The following is a 24,518-nucleotide window of genomic DNA, read 5'->3' as shown; positions in this document are numbered from 1 at the left end:
TAATGGCTTCCACAGTTTATCACAGGATGCTGGTTTTATGGTAATGGAAAACGGTGAATTAAAAAGGCATTAGGAAAGATATGGCAATAATAGAGAGATATTTTCCTAATATCAGTTTTTGTAAACGTTGACTCTTTGAGCCAAACCTATAGTGCTCTGCTCCTTGGAGATCTGCGTACCTGCCTTTTTCTCATCTGTTAGGTTTCGGCTTAAATATCACATCCACAGAGAGGCTTTCTGAGGTAGGCCGGTTCACAAAGGATGGTTCAAACATGAGGACTGGCAAAAGAATTCTTTGAGTGATGTTAGTTTTCCTTTGTATTATTAGTGAATGAGAAAATAAGCAATGTTAAGGACACAAACGGGTTTAACAGTATGTTAATGGGAATGGAGGCAGATTCCTGGTACCTCCTATGATTTTCACAGAGGTTCACTCAAAGTTTAGTAGAATCGGATGCCCTTCAGGTAAGAGGATCCCAAAACTATGGGCTTTTTGCCTTTTAACCCTTTTTAGGCTAGGGTGGGATTTGGGCAATCCTGAGCATGCCTTATTAAAAAAATTTCTTTTGAGCTGTGTCACTAAGATGTGGGTACTAAGCTCATGATGTCTTGTTGTGCCACTTCTACATTGTATTCCTTGTTATGCCATCTGGTCTTACAGGATTTCAGTGCATTTGTGTGGGGCCTGACAGTGGCCTTCTATACCATTCCTGATCACTCTCTTTATTCTCTTCCACAATGCCCTGCTCATTTTCCTCATAATTTGAATAACACTCATAATTATTTCTTTTATTTGTCTGCTTGTTCTCCCTTCCTCACCCCAGGATGTTAACTCCATCAGAATGGCAACTATGTCTCTTCTCTCAGTTGCAGCCCTAGTGCTTAACACAGTGCCTGACATTTAAAGACTGCTCATTTCCTGTTCCCACAGTATTAGTTTATGATGCTCTTGTGATTGCATGTATCATGAGGTAGGAATGTTTTCCAAGATTATGTAAGCCGGGCACTTTTACTTCCTCACTCAGACACCTTAGCAAGGCCCTATGTATGAGAGATGGGGTCTGGAGTTTGCAGCCTGGACATAGGTAGTAGGTATAATGGTCCATCCATAGCATTGGGAAAGCTGGGCAATTAAGAATAACTTCTTGATAGTTGGTGCTTTAGTGTTATTTCTCCTCACTCTTGCATATCCTTATTTGTTCTGATAACTTTGATCAATATTCTAAACAGTATACCATTGCAGTTAAGAGGGCAGGATCTGTAATTAACTGCCTGTGTTCCTGTCCTGGCTTTACATCTTTTGAGGTGTGTGGTTTTTGGTGGTTTCTTACTCTCTCTGGTTTCAGTTTCTTCATTCGCAAAATGAAGATAATAGTAACATGTGTTTTACAGGGTTCTTGTAAAGACCAAATGGATTAACATGCTGAATGTGTTTATAAGATAATCTGCACTAAAGGAAGCATTCAAAGTTAGTCAAAATAAATACACAGATAAATATATTAGGTAATTCTGGGATAAAATTAAGGCTTATGTTTGCTTTTTTTTTTTTCTGCATTATGTATCCATTTGGAACTTTAAAAGGAAAACTAGTTTCTTTCTAAAATTCTTTCTTAATAAAGTCAAGAGCTACCTTAGTCAATGATACAAATATTTTCAAAGTCAGGAGGCATGACCCTAAGAAGGATGGGGAAGGTTGGCTCCTAGTGTCTCTGGTACCTAAAGTTACAGAATATGCCGTAGAACCTTTAAAACATGAACGTTCCTGGATTTATAATCAAAGTGATTGATATCCTTCAAAGTAATCCCCCTTGGAGGCTGTATACATTTTAACCCCTCTGCAGTTGCTCAGTACCTGTTAAAAATCTCCTCCCCTTTTGAACTTGCTTTCCGAGTAAATATATAATCTTTACAAGGACATCTGCCTTTTTATTTTCTAGTTAAATCTCATTTTAGACCAAGGGTAATATTACTCAGTTTTAATAATTTTGGTTGTTCTAAAAAGAAAATCTACCCTTCAACTATGAACGTGTGGCCCTCTGAGGACAATCTAGAGTGTGATATAGGCTTTGGCGGTGTTTTTGAAGGTGGAGTTCCAAAATGTTCTGAACGTATGGCACCATCATTAGAATATGGTGCAGCCTTGCAAGGTTATCACTTTAAAAGGAACAAAGCCTGTTTGGATGTATAAATCCTAGCAGTTATTATCTTTATAGCTAAAATTTATCGACTCCCCAGGGGGTTTTATTGATTCCTTGCTTTCAAGACACACAACCAGTTTGAAGCCAAATTTCATTTGAATGTGTGAATTAGTTAAAAAAAATCCCTAGCAATCTATTTTTTTCATTGTGCATTTTGCCATTAAGCATTTATAATTCTAACTGCATCTATTTGAAATCTTCATTTCCATCATGAATACTACCTTGATAAACCTATACAGCGCATGCAGAGTGGCTTATGGTAAAAACATGTAAATATACTCAGTCATTGCTTTCTATCATGATGCATTCCTGAAAATGGTTCTATAAAGCAGATAACAGTTTCCCAAAGGAGCAATATTGTTGGAGGTTGTGATCCTAACCAATGACGCAAAATCAGATAAATCAGAGATATAGCAATACTGTGTTATGAACACAAAACTATAACAATCAAGCCCTTTATAATAGTTTAAAATAATAACCTTGTGTACGAAATCCTATGAAATATCCATTAATATACTGTACCTATTGATTATAAAGAGGGTACCAATGGACTATAAAGTTTTCATATAGCAAATGAAAAACTCTACCGATGTGTGAATTTGGCTCTAAACTAATGTCTAAGAGAAAATGTCTAAGCAATAATAAATCGTAATTGTTCACTTAATAATAATGGTTTTAAAAACTATATGAGATTTGTGGGGAGATGATTTGTAGGGCCCATGTCTCTGAAACTGGCTAAAGAAGTTTAAACTTTATGCCCTTTTTTCCTTCATAGAATATTCCCTTTGCAGTAAGATTTGTAAAAAAAATCACACTATTGACCTCAGAGCCATCTCCTAGTCATCACCTTCTGCCGGAGGTGCCCAATACATTTGTTGTTGATGTTCATTCATTCATTCAAGAAATATCTATTAAATGCCTACCATGTTCCAGGCCCTGTTGTAGGCATTTGGGCTGCATTAGTGGGAAGAAAGGTCAAAATTCCTTCTCCTCATACAGCTTATGCTCTGGTGGCTGAGATACATAATACAATAAAGACCAGAAATAAGTAAAATATGTGGTAGGTTGGATAGAGATACATTCTTAAGAAAAAAAAATGTCAAGCAGGAAAAGGATGATATGAAACGTGGGGACCAAGATGAGAAGGTGATATCCGAGTAAAGTGACTGGGGTAACATTGCTCAGAAAGAAGTAGGGGAATATGCCCTGCAAATATCTGGAAGAAGAGAATTACCGGCCTAGGGAACAGCAATGCAAAGGCCCTGAGATGGGAGCAGACCTGGCTTTTTCAAGGAACAGCAAAAAGCAACTATGGCTGGAGGGTAGTGAGTAAGGGAAGATGAGGTTCATAGAAATAAAAAATCTAGGTAGTGCTGTGACTTCTAGGTCATAGTCAGGACTTAGAGTTTAACCCTAAGTGAAATGAGGGCCTTTAGATGAACATAGGACTGCCATGATTTGACATGTATTTTAACAGGACCACTGTGCATGCTATGTTTAAAATAGACCAGTAGTTAGTAATATTGGAAGCAGGATGAAATTAGGAGGCCATTGCAATTATTCAGGTTAAAGATGATGGTGGCTTGGACTGGGGTGGTAGTAGCAGAGATAGTGGGCAGCCCATATATTCTGGTTATACTTTGAAAGTAGAATTTATGGAAGGATAGGATGTGGGGTATAAGAGAAAGAAAGCAGTCAAATATGACTCAAGGATTTTGTCCTGAACAATTGGAGGGATGGAGCCACAAAGGGGAAAACTGCAGGAGGAACAGGCTTAGAGGACAGAACAATAAGAGTTAAGTTATGAGATGGTTATTAGATACCCAAATGCAGATATTGAATTGGTACATTCCTACAATAAGCTCATTGCTTATTGTAGGAAAAGGTTTTCAATTCAGTCCATTCATTGAAATTCTTGAAGAAATTCCCCAGGAGTTTAATTTTATTGGACTAGAGGTTAGAGACTCTTACGAAATATATACTTGGGGGCCATCACGTATAGATACCATGGCTTTAGCTTTGAAATTGGATGAATTTACCAAGGGATGGAGTATAGCTAGAAAAAAAAAAAAGAGCAATCTAAGGACACTTGTGTGGCATTCTGGTTCTTAGAGGTTGGGAGATGAACAGGAGGCTGAGAAGGAGTGGAAAGGAAAACCAGGTGAATGTGGTTTCCTGAAAGTCATGTAAGGCAGATATTTCAAGGAAACTGGACTGATTATTTGTGTCAAGTAATATGAGGGCTCAGAACTGACTATGGGATTTATCAAGGTAGAGGGTCATTTGTAACCTCGATAGGAGTGCTTTCTGAGGGTGTGAAAGCCTGATCAGAAAGAATGGGAGGTGGTCACTTGGAGTTTAGCTCTTAGGGAGTTTTGCTGAAAAGCGTTGGAGAGAAAGAAGGTGATAGGAATGAAGGTATGGGGGAATAGGGTCAAGAGAGTTTTATTATCATTTTTTAATATGGGAGAAATAACAGCATGTTTGTGTGTCTATGAGAGTGGTCTTGTAGAGGATAATCTGCTCATGTATGGATCCATGTCTTTGACTAGACACAAGGGGATGTAATCTAGTGCAGAAGTAGAGCATTGATCTTAGCTAGGAGCATGGCTATTATCAAAACAGAAGGTGGAGTGTATGGACACAGATGCCAATAGGTGGCAGATGTGGCACTGGGTACAATTTATCCTCTCTTTACATAGTCATAGGAGGATTGCAAAGTGCATGGCATAAAAATCTAAGGCCTGAAGGAATTTTTGTATCTGGATAGACATTACCTAAGTAACGTGTTTCTGTGTGTTTATGTAAGTATGTACCTTAGGTTAAAGAGGAAGGCAAATATTTATTATATATCTACTGTATGCTAAACACGTGCAAAGCTCTCTAATGATGTTACCTGATGTCAAATGGACATTCACTGCCTTGAATTAAAATGAGAAATATAGACATAAATTCTGTAGTTGCTTAGAGAAAGAAAAAAAAAAATCACTGTGGATCAGAATAATTACAGAAATCTTAGATGAAAAAGGTGGAACTTGCATTGGGCCTTGATGCCAGGCCTTTGCCTTGGCACCTAAGATAAGAAGAATCTACTTGTACCTACAAAAGTACACTTTAAGCACTCAACAAATGCCAGTTTAATCAAATTAATTTTGCTGTATGTGTGAACATCCAAATCTTTTGTTTGAATTCGCTGAAAGTGGAAAGACAATGGAGAATAGGCATAAATATCTGAATATATAAGGTGAAAATTCACCTTTGCCAGAATTATCTAGTCTTAATTATTGGGATTATAACTTAAATCCGAACTGGGTATCCTCTGAAGGATTTATGAATTGTTCTAACAAAAATGGCAGATTCCTGGAAAGGAATGAACAACCAAAGAAGAGATACCTTTGCTTATTCATCTTAATTGAACTGGGAATATTTTCCCTCAAAAATGAATGCTGCAATTGGAATTAAATAACCCTTAGGAAAATTATTTGTCATGTTCAACACGAAAAAAAATAGAATAATTAAGTAATTTCAGGAAAGAGTTACAGGGTAGACTAGTTCTTCCTTTGACCTTGAGGCTGTAGTATGAGGATTGATAGTGGCTTTTCTGACTCTCCAACTATTCCTCTGTTGTCACACATAGTCTTGAGGAGAGTTTTTTCTGTGTCCAAACCAGTAGATTGCTCAAAATGATGTCAATTGCCTTGTTTACAAACCTTACCATTTTCGAAACTGTAAAAGCATGTTTTTGTTTTCCAAAGTAGAAACATTTTCTTTGATTTTGTAGTATAATTTCGATAACTTTGTGGTAGAGTTTGAAAATTTTCTATTACATTATGGATGTGCAAATGACTGCCAGGAGATTTTGTTCAGAGTCCAATTTCCTATAGCTCATTGCTTATTGTAGGAAAAGCTTTTCAATTCAGTCCATTCACTGAAATTCTTCAAGAAATTCCCCTAGAGTTTAATTTTACTGGACTAGAAGGTTTTTTTTTTTTTTTTTTAGAGGCTAGAGACTCTTCTGAAATAGTGTTGAAATTTTATCCAGTGAAAGAGCCAAGATTTGAATGTGAGTTGAAACCACGGGAGACTCTAATATTAAGTGAAATGAGCTATCACTGCAGTGGCCTAGAGGTAGCAGGCAACCTTAAGGGCAGGCAGTCTTATGAGAATTGATAATATTTAGGCAGGACATAACTCATAAAGGATAACGTCTAAATGATATCCAGCTTAATTTAGAGTACAGGATAAAATGATGAGTGAGGTTTGATGGATCTATGGAAATATCTGTGATTAAAGAACTCTGTTAAGGGACTAAAGCAAATATAAGTGGCAAGACAAATGACATTTGCATAGGCAAAAGCCTAATCAAATGTGTTACCCACAGCTGTTGATACTGAAAACCTGGAAAAATAGCGGGCTTCACGTAGAGTTCTAATGCAATGACTTTTTAGCAATTACCTATCTGTTTCAGCTCTGTGGTTTTTAAAAGACCATTTCAGATGCTTCTGTGAACCATATGTGTTTAAGAGATTGGATCAGGTTAACAGGAATAGATTTGGTTGGCCCAAGGGACACACATGCACACGCACACGTGCGTGCACACACACTCAGGATGTTAGAGCTGAATTTAGACTCTAGTTAAATCCTGCTGCTCTTCATATTCTGTTTGGCTCAACCTAAGGCTATCAACTGACAAAACCAATTAATGAAATTATAAAATAAGCATTGAGTCCTTGGGCACTGCTTGGGTTCTTCCGTTTAGGGTGATATTGGAAATCATTGTATGAAGATAGTTCCCAAAAGAGAAGCTTAAAATAGCCTGGAAATTATGGGTAGCAGGTGAAATGCAGCAATTCCCTTTGAAACATAACTAATCTTTCTATTTGCTTCTTTATCCAGATTATGTTCTCTGAAAGTCCCCAGTCAATTATCAATCACTTTGATGGTGTTGGTTTTTGTTTTTTAAAGTATATTGGTTCGCTGTATAGTAAGAGGTTTTAATCTTAGCTCACTGTCCTTCAAGTATTAATGAAGGATTACAGTTCTAGTACTGCGCTTTGGTGTTAATTTGGTTTAACAATGATTTAGGATTGGCCTGAAATCCTGTTTTGGCCTTGAGGGTATCTTTTGAACTTTAGAATGAAGAAAACTTTAGAGGATTTTTTCATTGCTGTTACTTCTCCTTTGGATAAGGGGAAAGAAAAAAAAACCAATATAATAGCTTTTTTTTTTTTTGGTGAGAAAAATGTGTAACAGATATTTCGTCAGGCCATATAAGCCTGATTTTTTTTTCCCCCCAGAATGCAAAATGATATTAAACTTGACACTCCTTGAGAGTATCTCAGGGAAGGAGGTCTTCCAGATAGTTAAACATCTTTCTTCTCTTATAATTTTACAGAGGGCTATCTCAGCCACTTTTACTTAGATGCTGAGTATTCATGTACTAATCGTCCTTCTAAGGAAGAATTCTCATATAGCCTTAGTTCCCTTAGTTCCATTGCCAATGCTATTTTCTATGGTGCAAGCAGTCTCTCTATAGGGCTGCCTTTCTCTGAGTCTTTCCTTCTATTCACTTAGTGGTAATGACTATTTCACGCTCCAGGCTCTAGATTAGAGCTCATCCTACCACAGTTTTCCTGCACCAAAGATCAGTTTCAAGATCTTCATCTCCATATGATATGAGCAGAAGAACTGGGAGACCACAGCCTGTGCTCCTGTACAAGCTTCTTCCCCCTGGGAATTGCTCTACTCCTTATTTTCTAAGCAGTTACTTGAACTATTTATTTTTCAATTGGCTAATTAAATTTGTCTTTTTTTTTCTTCTGAAGTTTTGAGATGCAGCTACTGAATTCGGATGGAAAAAGGAACATGGGATTGTTGAATGCTCATGAATCAAAACAAATGGATATGGAGTTCTAACTCTATTCTTTCCTTCCATAACAACAGTGTTGATAGACTTTCTCTGAAATATCAACACCACTAACATCCAGTTGCTCAAGCTGAGGAGTCATCCTTGATTCTTCTTTTCCTTTATTCTTCATGGCTAGGGTAACTATATGATTTTATTACCTAACCTGGGATACTGTTGAAAGTAAAGTGATACTAGTTATATAAGGCATTGGGACAACAGACAGAAATCAGTTCTGCCTCAAGAAATGTGTGGGGATATATAGTTACCCTAAACCAAAAAAACCAAACCCAGTGCTGTTGAGTCGATTCCAACTCATAGCGACCCTATATGACAGAGTAGAACTGCCCCATAGAGTTTCCAAGGAGCACCTGGTGGATTCGAACTGCCGACCCTTTGGTTAGCAGCCGTAGCACTTAACTACTATGCCACCAGGGTTTCCATAGTTACCCTATCCAGGGCTAAATCAGCAAGACTTGTTGGCTTTGCCGTCAAAGCGTATGTTGAATGCAAGGATGAATTACCCATAAGCAAGGTATGCATGGGCTTACTTGTTCTTATTTACTAAAATCTAGTGCATAATTTCACCTGCTTCACCCAAGTTTACTGTAAATCCTGCACACCTTGCTTACTGGTTAATCTGCTCTTGGTTGAATGTATTTATTTGTCTCCATCTCGACTGCTATTACCCATTCCAAGCCATCACCATTTCTACCTTCTGCTGTTAAAAAAACTCCTAAAGGGTAGATTCCTAAAGAATCTACTTCCATTCCTGCCCTCCTGTGATTCACGTGGTGATCAAAATTGTTCTTTACAAAGAAATTAGGTCATGTAATTCTCTTGCTCAAAAATTTCCGAAAGTTTCACGTTGTCCTGAGAAGAAAATTCACACTTCTTCCCTGCCTGTAATGCCTTGCTTAACTGTACCTGGTACTGTATCAATATTACAAGGTATCTTAGTTATGTAGTGCTGCTATAACAGAACTACCACAAGTGGACGGCTTCATCAGACAGTTTATTCTTTCACAGTCTAGGAGGCTGGGAGTCTGAATTCAGGGCACCAGCTCCCGGGGAAGCCTTTCTCTCTCTGTCAACTCTGGAGGAAGGTCCTTGTCATCAGTCTTTGACTGGACTAGGAGCTTCTCAGTGCAGGAACCTTGGGTCCGAAGGTTCTGCTCCAAGCATTGCTTTCTTGGTGGTATGTGGTCCCCCTCTCTCTCTGCTCACTTCTCTCTTCTATATCTGAAAAGAGAATTGACTCAAAATAGAAACTAATCTTGTCGCTTGAGTCTTGCCTCATTAACATAACTGTCTCTAATCCAGCCTCACTAACATCACAGAGGTAGAATTTATGGCACAAAGGAAAATCACATCAGATGGCAAAATGATGGACAGTCACACAATACTGGGAATCATGGCCTAGCGAAGATGACACACATTTCTGGGGAACACAATTCAATCCATGACACATGGTATTACTCTATTGGGCATTTTTTCTATTTCTCCAACACGCCAAGTTCGTGACTACTTCAGGGACTTTGCACTTGCTCTTCTCACTGCCTGAAATGCTTGTCTCCCAGATCTTACCCATCTGGCTTCTTCCTGTCATTCAGATATCAGTCAAATGTCACCTCCTCTGAGCATTCTTAGCTCTTTCTAATGCTATCTTCACCCTTCCTCTAGTCACTCCTAGTCATATTAAGCACTTACCACTATCTGAAATTATCCTATTCTACTTTTTTATTTCTGTCCAATAAAATATGAGCTCAATAAGATCATTGGCCATATCTGTCTTGCCTAATATCCTCAGATTTTAGAGCTTGGCACATAGTAAATTATGGAGTGAGTAAACAAAAGAACACACTCAAGCGAGCTACTAAGGCTAATCAATGCTTGCTTCTCAGAACCATAGAATCTTGTGCCAGGAAGAAAATTCATAGAACATAGGTCAGCTTCTAGGCTAGCTTTCTTCTTGTTGCTTCTGCTTCTTTAGTGAATAAATAGTCTAGAAGTTATATACCTGTTAGCACAGTTAATTAGATTTAATATATCCCAAACCACTAAGATTGAAATAACATAAACAAAACTGTAAAACGTTTTCTTTCTTCTGGTGATGAAGTGGGAGAAAGGAGCTATAGAATAGAGCTGGTTCTTTTTTAGACTCTTTAAGTTTCATGTAAGGAGCCCTGATGGCACAGGGGTTAAGCACTTAGCTACTAACTGGAAGGTCAACAGTTTGATCCCACTGGCAGCTCTGAGGGAGAAAGATGTGGCAGTCTGCTTCAGTAAAGATTATAGCCTGTCCTGTAGTGTTGCTATGAGTTGGAATCAACTCAATGGCAATGGGTTTTTAAGGTTCATGTCAGATGTGTTTTCATCTCAACCTTGGCTAGTTTATTTAACCTGAGGAAATCCAGTTTTATTTATGATTCTTAACAAATTACCATACAAGTAACATGATCAATGACTGAGAAAATGGGCCTAAAAACTTCAGTACTGCCTCTCTTAATAATTGATTGGAGGATAAAGACTTTTCTCTCCACTTCCTCCTGCCATCTCGAGGAAATTTGTGTATGCTGTTTGTGAAATGGTCACTATGAGTTGGAATCCACTTGAAAGCAAATGGGTTTTTGTCTTTTTTTTATTTGTGAAAGAATCTGCTGAGGAGGTAGGGAGATCTAATAGAAGGAAGACAAATTGCAGTTTTCTCGATGAGAGAGATTGGACGAGGGACTAAAGGCTGGATCTGGTGCTGGATGGCCTGGAGCAGTGGGAAACAGCCTTGTCTCAGACTAGGATGTGGGGTAATCCCTCTGGTTGGCAGTGGGGTTAGAGGAGAAAGGAAGGGAAGGACCAAGTCTGGTAGATTAGATAGCAAAGAAGCGTTTTATCTTGGAGAGGCTTGCCGAGACAGGGACCTGATAAGACCAACAGCACCTGGCTTTGTAAATTCTGAGTAGGAGCAGCAGCTGAGAAATTCCTCACAGATTCTAAAAGTGTGAGGCCATCAGTGATGAAGACCGTGGTTTCCGAGAAACCTCAAACAGGTTCTGCTCTCTTTTTGAGAAAAGGAAGAGACTCAGATATTCCTTTAATTCAGTTGACTGGAAGAATGGAATTCTCAGTACACACCCTGGCTCATGTGGCTTGGGGAGACAACCTGCTATATCCAGAAAGCCTTAGTAAATGTTTTAATTGATGTCAAGTCTGGGCTATGACATTTTTTTTACCGATTTTCTTTTTGAAATATGTATTGTTCTTCAACTGTACAGATTATGGGTAAAAGAAAACAAAATAAACTCTCTGGGTAGATTTTAGAGTATTTCACAGAGCTTCCATCCTGAAGAAATGTGTCTGATAGCTCTATGACTTGTTTCTGCAGTCTTTACCTTTAGGCAGGAATGTTCACATTGGTCCAAGCATAAAGCCTGCTAATTAGGAACTATTCCTAATTCAACAGAAGTAAACGAGCCACTGGAGGGAAAACTTGCCTTTGACTATTCTCTTTCTCTTCCTTTTGGAAAGCAAAAATTCCCTTCTCATAAAAAGTTGCAGACCCATGTTCAAAAATTGCTCTCAAGTTTTGGCAAATATTTTCAAATGTGCATTAGTAAATATGCCAAGATCCCTGTCCCGCTCCTTGTGCATATGACTTTGCACTGCTCTGTTCAGCATCATTTGTTTTTCGTCCCTACCTTTGTACTGTACTGTCATAGTTAGAGAAGAGCGAATGGAAAAATGCTAATGATTGTCAAAATTGGGTTCATTATTTAAAGAAGTATTAGATAAGCTGTTAGGTATTTAAGTATTAAGCATATAATTGAGAAGTGGTTTTGTGCTGACAAAAAGCTTTCCTGTAAACGTGGATTTAAAAAGAGTAGGAGGGAAAGAAATATAAGAAGTGAGAGAAAATATTTGGAAAATGTAGTGCAATTGCCAGGTTATTTTGTCTCTCTTTGCATACCTATTACAGATTTTGATGAAAGGTTGGCTTTTTTGAAAACGTTCTGTGTACTCATACTTAAACCAGAAATCTCTTGAATTTGGAGTTGAGTTTAAAAACACTTTAGGAATACTGATGCATCTCTTCTTGTATGTCTCTTTTGAAACAGACACACTGTTGCACACATGCAGTGAGAATAAAACATTCTCCAAGTAACAGTCAGCACTATGGGAAGAATACAAATTAGAGGACAAAAAAATCACATAAACACTCAGGCCGCTAACTTAATTTAAATGTTTAGGGTATTTTAATGATGGCGATAATCCCTAAAGGCTCCAATACACTAAAGATAGTTCTGCACTGGTTTCTCTTCTGTCTACGTAGCCGTTGCCACAAAAAGAGTAATTAGAAGAAAATATATAAGACACATTTCTCTGTCTTACGCTAAAGCTTTGGGAGACAAACCAAAGTTCTTGAAGGAAAATAAAATTTTATTCGTAAATGATGCCGTCAAAAGTGACTTCGGTTTGCAACTATAAAAATTGTTTATACTCCGATGACAAAAAATTCATTCCGCTTTTATTTTTTTGTGGTGAGGAGGGGAGCGGTGTTGTTCAAGGACAGAAGTATTTCAAAAGCTAAAACCTGATATATTTGGCATAGACCCCAGATAAATGTACAAGTGGACATTGATTGGAGTGTTCAGTAGCATTTTTCTACTTTCTAGAAACTTCTTTACATATGAGAACTCTATTCTGATGATAGGAAGGTTTAGGAGGAAGAAGTGGTCATTACCATCCTGAATGTTGTAGAAATCGTAGCTATGCATTTTGTTCCCAAAGAGATGATGCATATTAGATCATATCACATTCATATCAGATCAGATTGCTGTTTCTGTTTATGGTCCTCATTAATGAAACAAGTAACTTTTCTTTATCCCTAGTGTCTAGAATTTAGAAGGCACTCAACAAATGTTTGTTGAAGCAGTAGAGAATACTGATTAAGCTCCTGGATTCTGGAACCAGATTGTCAGGGCTTAAATCTCAACTCTACCACTTACTTTGGCTATGTAATCTTGAGCCAGTTTCTCTTTTTGCTTTAGTTTCTTTGTAAAGTGAAGATAGTCATAGCACCTATTCTCAAAGAGTAGAGGAAAAAAAAAAGAAAAAAAGAACCACTATAGGGCATGTTCAACACATAGTTACTGTTATGTGTTAACTGCTTTTTTTTAGTGAATGGATAAATGACACATGAGTGAACACGTGAATAAATGACACTTCTTAGAGGTTGTGTTTTAAATTTACATTGAATAATTTTCATAATTCAACTGAAATGTTCCACTGTAATGAGTTTATGACTGGTTATTATTTTATTACATGATGTAATTACTATATTCTTTGCTCAACTTTGTGTCCCACATCAAAAGACTCCATGCTCAGTCATCCAGAGCAATGTTTTCTGTGTATCTTCACGTGCTCCGTGGAGAGTGAGTCAGAATTCACTCTTCTTGGAAGTAATGACTGAACTTGATAAGGTTCATGAGGGCACGGCTGTGTCTTATGTCCTGGGACAATCCAGCACCTCAGACCTGGAATGGTATCTGGCACATAACCCAAAAAAAAGCCAAACCTATTGCTGTCAAGTTGATTCGACTCATAGCGACCCTATAGGACAGAGTAGAACGTCCCACAGAGTTTCCAAGGAGTATCTGGTAGATTCAAACTGCTGACCTTCTGGTTAGCAGCTGTAGTGCTTAACCACTATGCCACTAGGGTCTCCATCTGGCACATAGCACTGCTCAGTATCGGTTGAGTCAGTATGCACTCATCATGTGCCACTCTGTGAGTAAAGCACAGATAAACAAAACGTGATTTTTGTATACCTTTTAAAAAAGAGCTGCTTATCTTTAAAAATGACAGGTAGCAACAGTGGCATCTCAGGCCAGATGAGAAGGAAATTGGAATCTGCTCTTGGTTCTGTTCCTAACCTGATGAGGGAAATCATCTAAACTTTCTCAGAGGTAGGTTTTTTCCCACCTGTGAAATGAGAAAAATAATCCATGCTCTACCAATTTACATGGATATTTTAACGATAAAATCAATGTGACAAAAACTGTGAAGATAACTTGAAACATTAAAATGATTGCATAACTGCAAAACCAGATAATTGGTAACACAGATTACTCTTCTTAAGCAATAAAGAAGTTGATATCTGATTTTTCTTTTTTGTTGTTTTTTTAAATTTTAGAATATAAATATTTTATGTCTTTATGTATCTCCATACAAGGTTGGAATCAGGTTTTATAAATTATTGAATAAAGACCAGAGAAATTAAGAGATATAATAGACCCACAGTGAATGTTGTATAGATTTTAGAAATTTGTAAAATTCAGATATGTGGTAAGTCAAAGAAGCCGTAGTAGTAGCACACACAATTCTCCTCCATGTCTGTGATTCCTTTTTTTTTTATTTTTCCTTTCTCTCCCTGCCTAGGGGTTAATTTAATTTAGTGCATGATTGTGTGGTAGAAAAGAACTTCTGTAAGTAGGAAGGATAGTGTGGTAGGCAGAATTTTAAGATGACCCCCAAGTTTACCACTCGGTGTACCACTCGTTGGTGTACATACTTTGTATAATTCCCTCTTGTTGAGTATGGATCTGAACTGTGAGTATAGCGGGATAGTCATTTCCATGACTTAGACTATGTTAGTGGTATAGCTGGCTTTAAGAGAGATTATCCTGGGTGAGCCTGACCTAATCAGGTGAGCTATAAAAGGGACCAGGCTCTTCCTAGAGAAAGAGATTCAAAGTGAAGGGGATCTTTTTGACACGAGGAAGAATCTCTGTTGCTTGATTTGAAGATGGAGGGGGCCACATGACAAGGAATGTGGGTATCCTTTAGGAGCTGAGAGGAATGTCACAAGGAAATGGGACCACAGACTTACAACTACAAGGAACTGAATTCTGTCACAACCAAATGGACTTTGAAGATGATCTGAGCTCCAGATGAGGATGCAGCTGGCTGACATCTTGATTTTAACCTGTGAGACCCTGAGCAAAGAAACCAGTCATGCCAAGCCTAGTGACTTACAGAGCTGCAAGCTGATAAATGGGTGTTGCTTAAGTCTCCTACTTTGTGGTAATTTGTTATGTAGCGATAGAACACTACTGCAGAAAGATAAAGGAACTGGCTTTACAATTAGCATGTTACTTCATTTACTTTCTGGCATCAGCTTCATCTGAAAAAGTGAATAGGTTGGATCAGATGAACTGGAATATCCTAAAATTATTTTGAGACAAGAATATTGACCTTAGATCATAGATTTAATAACAGCCTGTTGTTAAACCTTTATCAAGCCACGGCGTTGTCTCCAAGCCCATAGGCCTATCAGAAATATTAAATAACTTGAAATTAATTGATAAACTATATTTTTATAAACATTGACAGCTTTAATTCATGCTCCTTTTTCTTATGTCAGTTTACTACCCTACTCCTGTAATGTAGATGAAAGTAAGTGGTGGGTACTGACAAATGCAAACTTGGAGCTGACAGATTTGGGAAGATAGACGTGTATGTGGGTGTGTGTTTATGAGTTGCAGTTGAGAATAGAGATTCAGGTATGTCTGGGTGTGCAGGATCAGCAGTTTTCCTAGGCATCTGTTTGTTTGGAGAAAAGGGCTTTCTAGGGGAGAGGTTTGTGTTTGGCTGCTGGAGAGCTGAGATTTGAGAAAGGGCGGTTGCAGGGGATGGCCTGGCATCTGGAACATACTCTGATTCCATGAACTATATATGAGCCCTAGAGAGAAATGCTATAGTTGGGAGCTAAGGAATTTGTTCAAGAAAAATTTATGAAGCACAAACATAATCTGGGCTGCGTGGATCTCTATGGGCCAAAGTGAATTAGAGTCAGCATTTTAGTGTTATCCCCTCTTTCTTGTGAAGCATGGCATTGCTCTAGTGATTTGAGGACATTAGATAATGATGGAGTTGCCTAGAGGAAAACTGATAGAGAAGACTGAAACCATTTCTTGAAAGAGGGAATGCAGGAAGGCCAACATTGTTTGGATATGGGGTAGAGAGTAGAGATAGCAAATATGACATATGTTAATTTTGAGGTCCTATGTTACAGAAGTAGAAGTATCTAGAAGGCAGTTAAAAATATGGATGGGAACGTCGAGTGAGGTTTGTACTGAAGATGTGGATCTTGATTAGCATACGGATGACAGTGGAATTTATGGATGTGGGTGAGACCATCTTGGGGGAGTATGTGAGATAATAAAAAAATAAGACGAACAGAGCAAGTAGAGGAGGAAGGACCCATGGAAAATACCAATAAGTTGTCAGAGAGTTTGGAAGAGAATTGGGAGAAAGTGGCATCCTGAAAGGCAATGGAGAAAGAGTTTTTATATCTTTGTAAATTTTTTTTCTATGTTCTGTTGTACCTGTTGCATAGCTTTAGAGACGTTTAATGATCTAGTCATTAAAAGAAATTTCTTCTCAGGATCAGCCACACTCAATTCTGATCCTCATTTCATCACTAGCAATATTACTTTCCTTTTAACAATCCACGAAAAAGTATTCAAGAATTTCCTCTTTTGTAATTAAACAATCATTACTTGCTAATTTAAGCAGGAAGTTTAATTTTTAATTTACTCTTATGTAAAGATAGGTTATGTAATGACTTTGAACCTAAATGTTAGCGAATATTTCTTTGTCAATTAATGATAAGAGAACACAAAATTAAAAGCTTCTCATTAAAGCAAGTTCATATGTTTTGCGGCTTCTGAAATCACTAGTGTCAGGTTAATTTCAAGAAGTGTCTTTAAACTGTTGATTTTAAGGAGAGACCTAATCAAGTGAGCCAACAATAATTCTCTAGGTTGGTAATTAATGAATTTAATAATTTATCTAGTGTTAAATAATTCCTCTTATGGTTGATAGAATCTTAAATAATTATCTCAGATTAGAAGAATATGCAATATTTTCATTTATATTAAGTATTCCAGAAAGTTAATCATCTAAACCTAGGCTAACATACTTGAGGAATCTAAAACTCATCAAAATTTCATTTCTATCAGACTTCCACTTGTGACCTCTTTTCACCTCTTCAGAGGTTCTAGTTTCATAGTAATTTTTTTCCCCAGAGACTAGGATGCTACTCTGAGTAGCTGTTTTCATCTTCTGGGTCTTCAGGACAACCATCTTATCTGAATACTTGCCCATGAGGATACATAGGGGGATAAATAAATTATGTCTTTTTCCTTCTGCTTTGTGTGCATAACAGTGGAACTGTTGGTTAATTCTGTTCAAAAATGAATTATTGGAAGCTGTTGTTTCCTTCCCTTTTTTTTTGGAGGGGAGGACCTAGGAGAAGTATTGTTTAAATACAGCATGAGACTGGATTAGGAATGCATCTGGCCAGTTTCTGACCAGTACTATAGATTTATGGGGTGTCTAATCTTAGTAAAAGTAGCCCTGCTGGGCGCAGTGGTTAAGTACCTAGCTGTTGACTGAAGGGTTGGCAATTCAAATCCAGTAGCCACTCCAGGGGAAAAATAGGTGACAGTCTGCTGCTTGGAAACCCTATGGGGCAATTCTACTCTGTCCTATAGGGTTGCTGCCATGGATTGAATTATGTCCCCCCAAAAATGTGTGTATCAATTTGGTTGGGCCATGATTCCCAGTATTGTGTGGTTGTCCTCCATTTTGTGATTGTAATTTTATGTTAAAGAGGATTAGGGTGGGATTGTAACACCCTTACTAAGGTCACATCCCTGAGCCAATGTAAAGGGAGATTCCCTGGGGTTTGGCCTGCACCACATTTATCTTAGAAGAGATAAAAGGAAAGGGAAGTAAGCAGAGAGTTGGGACCACATACTACCAAGAAAGCAATGCCAGGAAGAGAGTGCCTCTTTTGGACCTGGGGTCCCTGCGTTGAGAAGCTCCTAGTCTGGGCAAAGATTGACGAGAAGGTCGACAAAGAGAAAAAGACTTCCGCTGGAGCTGACACCCTGAATTTGGGCATTAAGCCTACTTTACTGTGAAGAACTAAAGTTCTCTTTGTTAAAGCCATCCACTTGTGGTATTTCTGTTATAGCAACACTAGATGACTAAGATAGTCGCTGTGAGTCGGAATCAACTTGATAGCACATAGCAACAACAACCTTAGAGAAAGAAGAATTTGGATGAGTTGTGGGGAGAATATTAGATTTTACATGGCAGAAAAATGATTTTCAAAAAAATTTATATAGATTTAAAAAAAATCAGTTTCTATTTCTAAAGTCTTAAATCACACTGAATTACTCTGCTAACAAAATCTAAAAATAATTTGGAGACTTTTTCCTAAGAGACTTTTTAACTTAAAAATTGTGCATTTTTCTTTTCCTCTTTCTCCACATAGGTCTACTGGACCTTTTAGAATAATACATGGTATACCAGATATACTTAAATATATAAAAGTAGGAAAGTCTGATCTTAGCTTATTTTTAGTATTACAACAGTAGGCAAAATTCATTTCCCTTTTGAAGTATACAGTTCAAACAAGCTTAATTTACTAAGTCAAACATTAAAGATACTGCCGCAAAGAGGCAGTATAATGTATTCTAAAGAACATAGGTTTTGGCTCAATCCATTCCATGCCAGTTGATAACTGTGTGCTACTCGGCAAGTCACTTAACTGCTCTGAGCCATAGTTTGGGATCTGTAAAATAAAGTACATGTAATGAGAATCAAGTAAAAATATTTTTGAAGGGATTTTGTAATTCATAAAACACAGTACAAATGTTAGTTATTATTAGCAGTTTAATACTCAGAAAACAATAGGTTTAGTTATAGCTCAGGTGGGGGTTCTGGATGTTTTGGTCTGTATTTACTCCTAAAGAACTTTTGTCTTAGTTACTTAGTCCTGCTGTAACAGAAAAAAAAATACCACAAGTGGATGATTTTAAAGAACAGTTCTAGAACCTAGGAGTCCAAATCAGGGCATTGGCTCTAGGGGAGGCGCCTTCCTTATTGGTATCCCTGGGAGTTCCTGCCATTCCTAGGTGTTCCTTGGCATTCCTCCCTCCAACCTCCATGTGTGTCTCTGTGTCTATTCTGCATTTTATAATACACTACTCAGAAAGTGATTAGGTTTAGGACCCACCCTACGCTTGTATGGCTCATTAACATAACAAAAGAGACACTTGTTTCCAAACAGGGTCATATTTACAGGTACAGGGGTTAGGACTTCCACATACATTTTTTGGGGGACACAATTCAATCCATTACAAGCTTAATGGATTAATAAACTTGCAAAAGTATAAACAAAAACCCGTATTGACTATTGAATATAAAACGCATATATGTGTGTATGTATGTGCATATATACATACATTTATTTATATGTATATAATCTATTAAAAGGAGCCCTGGAGGTGCAGTGGTTAACCGCTTGGCTGCTAACCAAAAGGTCAGTGGTTCAAACCCACCAGCTGCTCTGCGGGAGAAAGATGTGGCAGTCTGCTTCTGTAAAGATGCATCCTTGAAAACCTTATGAGGCAGTTCCTCTGTCCTATAGGATTGCTATGTGTTGGAATTGACTTGATAGCGATGGGTTTGGTTTTTTATGGTTTTATATAATCTATTAATTAGGCTGCTAACCAAAAGGTTGGCAGTTCAAATCCACCAGGCACTCCTTGGAAACCCTATGGGGCAGTTCTCCTCTGTCCTCTAGGGTCACTATGAGTCAGAATGGACTTGATGGCAGCGGGTTTGGTATTAATTAGGGTAGGCTAAGCTGCTGCAACAAATACATCTCAAAATAATGTATTTGAAAACATATCTAAGTTAAATGCTTCCATCTGGCTGGGAGCTCCTTACAGTTAATTAGGAACAGAGTTTATGTTATGAACTGAATTGTGTCCCTCCAAAATGTGTTGTAAATCTTAACCCCTATACTGTGATTTTGCGGAGCCCTGGTGGCGAAGTGGTTAAGAACTCGGCTGCTAATCAAAGGTCAGCAGTTCAAATTCACCAGCTGCTCCTTGGAAACTCTGTGAGGCAGTTCTACTCTGTCCTATAGAATTGCTATGAGTCAGCATCAACTCGATGGCAACAGGTTTATACCTGTGATTATAATCCCATTTGGGAATGGGTTTTCTATGTTATGCTAATGAGATAGTATTAGTGTAGGATGTGTTTTAAGTCAATCTCTTTTGAGATATAAAAGAGATCAAACAAACAAGTGAGGGAGCAGAGATGGGGGATGATAAATGTCATGTTACATGAACCTCACCTAGGAGACAAGTAATAAAAGCTGAAGGGACAAGGACCTTCCCCCAGAGCCGATAGAAAGAGAAAGCCTTCCCCTAGAGCTGGCACCCTGATTTCGGACTTATAGCCTCTTAACAGGCTGTGAGAAAATAAACTTCCGTTTGTTAAAGTCACCTACGTGTGGTATTTCTTTTATGGTAGCACTAGATAACTAAGACAGTGTTCTAGCTATAAAAAGGGTAGAAAGTCCAAGTCCAAGTCCAATGACGTCTATTCAGCAAGTGAAATGGACTTTGCTTATATCACTTCCACTCATAACTCATTGGCCACACCTGGCTGTAAGGAAATCTGGGAATACATAGCTTCTGCCCTGGTGGCACAGAGGTTAAGAGCTCAGCTGCTAGCCTAAAGGTTGGCAGTTTAAATCCACCAGTCACTCCTGGAAAACACTATGGGGCAGTGCTACTCTGTCCTATAGAGTTGCTGTGAGTAGGAATCAACTTGATGGCAATGGAAGCGGGAGCTTGGCATCCGTGTCTCACCTACAACTCTATAACTATGGCAGAAGAACAACTGATGGACAGGTAGCTGGGCATAATACTTTTGCTTTATTTATCTTTCAGTGAGTGATTTGAATGTTAAATAAGATGCTGTATAAATAGCCCATTTGTGTTTGGCATGTAGTAAGCACTCAAATGATCATTGTTATTATTTCACAAATATCTCATTTAAATAAAAATGAAAATAATATTGTATTCTTGGCATAATAGTAACTGAATATATGAGAACCTTTATGTCCATTTTTCATGTGTGACAAGTTTCCTATAGTTATTAAATATTTAAAATTTATGTAGAGAAAAGGATTGTGGATGTGCTAGATATGAATATTGTATATACAAGCTTGCTTAATGCTGTCTGATATAATAAATTGATGATTGAAGGATGTGGCTTTAGAAGCAAGAAGGAAATACGTTCTCTTATTTTCAATGTGTTTTATATCTATGGGTTTGTTAGCTGTGAAAAAAAGTTTTGAAATATATAGTGTCTTACTGCAAATGCTCCAAAATTAGCACGTTTCTCACCACTTAATTTTCATGAGTTATGCATTAGCTTGTAAGACATATCACTCCTTAAACAATTAAATTGCATTAGAGACAAGAATTTGAGGGGTTTTAACAAATACTTCCTTGTATAGGAGTCCTTCAATTTCAAGATTAAGTGTTGGATTTTTTGCAATGCAAAGAAATTTACTTAATGATATATGCTGGAAAAAATGTTGGCCATGCTATTCTGCTGGCTGGAACACAGTGGAGCCTCGGTACAGAGACCTAAAGCCAATCTTTTCTCTGCCATACACTGCCTTTCTCTTCTTTTATGTTTGTATGTGTTTTAGCTGTGGAAAGAAAAGGACAATGGCATACCAAACTGAAATCACTGTGTTGCATCAGTTAATTATTGTACATTTAATGGGAAATAGGTAAGTCCCTACAAAGTGCTCTGACAGGCAAGTCAATCCGCTAAAAGCAAGTTTGCACACCCACCAGCACACTCTTAAATCCAGCTCACGTGCTTTAAGAACTTAAGCACAAACATTTCTAACAAATATATAACATAGTCAAGACAGAAGCAGATCTAATTTGCTTTAGTGATGTGCATGTGTGAGGGCTGGCTCATTTCATCAGGAACAGCCCTGCTTCTTTGCCATTTGATGGAGAGATTCATCCTTGGTCTGATAGTCATGGCAGAGGAAGACCTCTGTGTTATCTGCTCCATGGTTTGTCACTCTATGATAGTGGACAGACAAAATGATACTGTGTCCTACTGTGTAATCAGAAATGTATCCAGCAAATTATAAAAAATAGGGAGGCATTAACAGGAATTTTGAAGCTAAATAGACCTAGAGTCAAATCCTGGCTTTACCACTTGTATAATACTATATAAATTAATTTTCTGAACATTAGTCTTCTTAGCTGTATAATAATACCTACCTACCTCACATGTGAAGATTAAATGAAAGAACGCCAACTATTTCAGGTGCCTAGTGCAAAGAAGGATGGAATACTAGAATAAGAATGAAGTATTTTAGGCAGGAGTGTTTAGGGTAAGATATCTGTAGTATTTCTTACAGATTCCTGTCTCTATTTCTTGTCTTACATCTGTCCTCCGATCTACATTGCATGTTTTTTGCTTTCCGTCATACTATAAACTGGATCTGACACTTCCTGATATTGTAACCAAATATCTTGGATTTGTTTGTCTTAGTGTTTGCCCTATGTTCTGTGGTGTTTTGGTATGAGGGATTTTAAAGGTCACGGTGGCTTCAGATGGGAACAAGAACATTTTTCAGGTTGATGAGCTTCCCCTTAACATTCATACTGATTTCTTCTTCTAACCAAAGAGTCCACGTTGCACAAGAACCCTCTACTTGGAGGCAGTTCAGCTTTGTCATTGATCAGGGGATTTGCCCTTCTTCTTGCTTCATTCCATTTATTTTGGTTATTCAGTATTTTAACCTCTGGAGTCAGTCGTTTTAACATTGAGAGGGCAGGATATTGTTGCCCAAGGATGTTGATCCTCATGCCCATTTTACATTTCAGCTTACTCATCTTTCTCCAGAGATGCAACTTTGCCTCAGACAGGAGACTTGGAGAACAGTGGGTGTGATAGTGCCTAAAAAGTAAGATAAGAAATTTAGTCTCTCTACCCACTCTGCTACTACCAGATTTTATAAATATTAGGATAGTGAAGTATATTGTTTGATAAAACACCAAGAACTGGTATGTTGAGAAATCTGAAACATGCCATGGCCAAAACAAAACTGTGTTTTCCTCCCCCACACATTTCATCTCTTAGTTTTCTGTGTCTTACTACTGGCACTGTCATCTACCCTCTTGGAGTTAATCTTAATTCTGTTCTTTCTAATACTCTCCACATTTATTCCAGCAGCCAGTATGATTAATCTATGTTCAAAACATATCCCAAATCCATCTACTCTTTCTTCTAACATCCTAGTCCAAATTAGCATCGTTTCTCCAACAATCCATCCTCTATGGAGCAGCTAGAGTAATGTTTTAAAACCATGAATGAGATCGTGCCACTTTCATGCTTAAAAGGCCTCAAAGCTCCTCATCTCACCTAGAAGAAAATCCCCTCTTTTTTACTCAGGCTCACAAAATCCTACATGATCTGACCAGACTCCTGCCTATTTCTCTGATCTTATTTTGTGGGCCTAGAAGTCCCGGAGTAACACAAACAGTTAAGCGCTCACCTACTTACCAAAAGGTTGGTGGTTTTAACCCACCCAGAGGTGCCTTGGAAGAAAGGCCTAGTGATCTGCTTCTGAAAGGTGACAGCCTTGACAACTGTATGGAGCAGTTGTACTCTGTACAGATAGGGTTGCCATGAGTCAGAAATGACTTGATGGCCACTGTTTTTTTTTTTCTTTCTTTCTTTTTTTGTATTCTTATCTTATCTCCCCATGTTCTAGTCACATGCCAGACTTCCCCATTTTTCAATCTAGGTGTTCCCTCTTCATGGAAAGCTGTCCCCCTTTATCTTCACAAGATTGTATCCTTCTTGACATTCCAATTTTATACTAAATGCCACCTTCTCAAAGAGGCCTTTCCTGTTGCTTTCTATTGCATCCTTAATTTTAGTCTTTGCGTAGCACACATCACCCTCTGACCCATTAGACTCTACACTTCACGTGAGGGGCTCTAAGAGTTTTCTTCATCACTGTATTCACAGCACCTAGAACAGTAGCTGTCGTACAGTAAACCCGTACCTGTTGCTGTTGAGTTGATTGCAACACATGGAGACCCTGTTAGGCTGAAGGAATATTTTATTGAAAGGCTATTATTTTGTGCCTTTTGTTTTGATAGCACTCTTTGCAGTTTGCCTCTTAATACTTTAACTGTGTGAGCGTTTTAAGTGATTGTGGGTTGTGTCAATTTATTTCATGTATTAAGATTTGATTACGCTATTTGAAATTTGGTCTAGCTGAAACATATGTGTTATAATCAAGAACTTGAAGATAAGATTATAATAAACTATTGTAAAAATGGCATGGCGGTGTCTGACCTCCTAGGCTAACTTCACAAGGGGGAGGAGAAAGAATCAAGATCAACATCAGCCCAAGGCTGATTCCTGTGAGGTTGATGTCATACTACCTCCTCTCTCCAACCTTTTTACCAGTTCTGATGCCAGGCACTCTCTACTCC

Source organism: Elephas maximus, chromosome 4, assembly GCF_024166365.1.
Source record: "Elephas maximus indicus isolate mEleMax1 chromosome 4, mEleMax1 primary haplotype, whole genome shotgun sequence".
Taxonomy (NCBI): domain Eukaryota; kingdom Metazoa; phylum Chordata; class Mammalia; order Proboscidea; family Elephantidae; genus Elephas; species Elephas maximus.
This window is presented reverse-complemented; position numbering follows the sequence as displayed.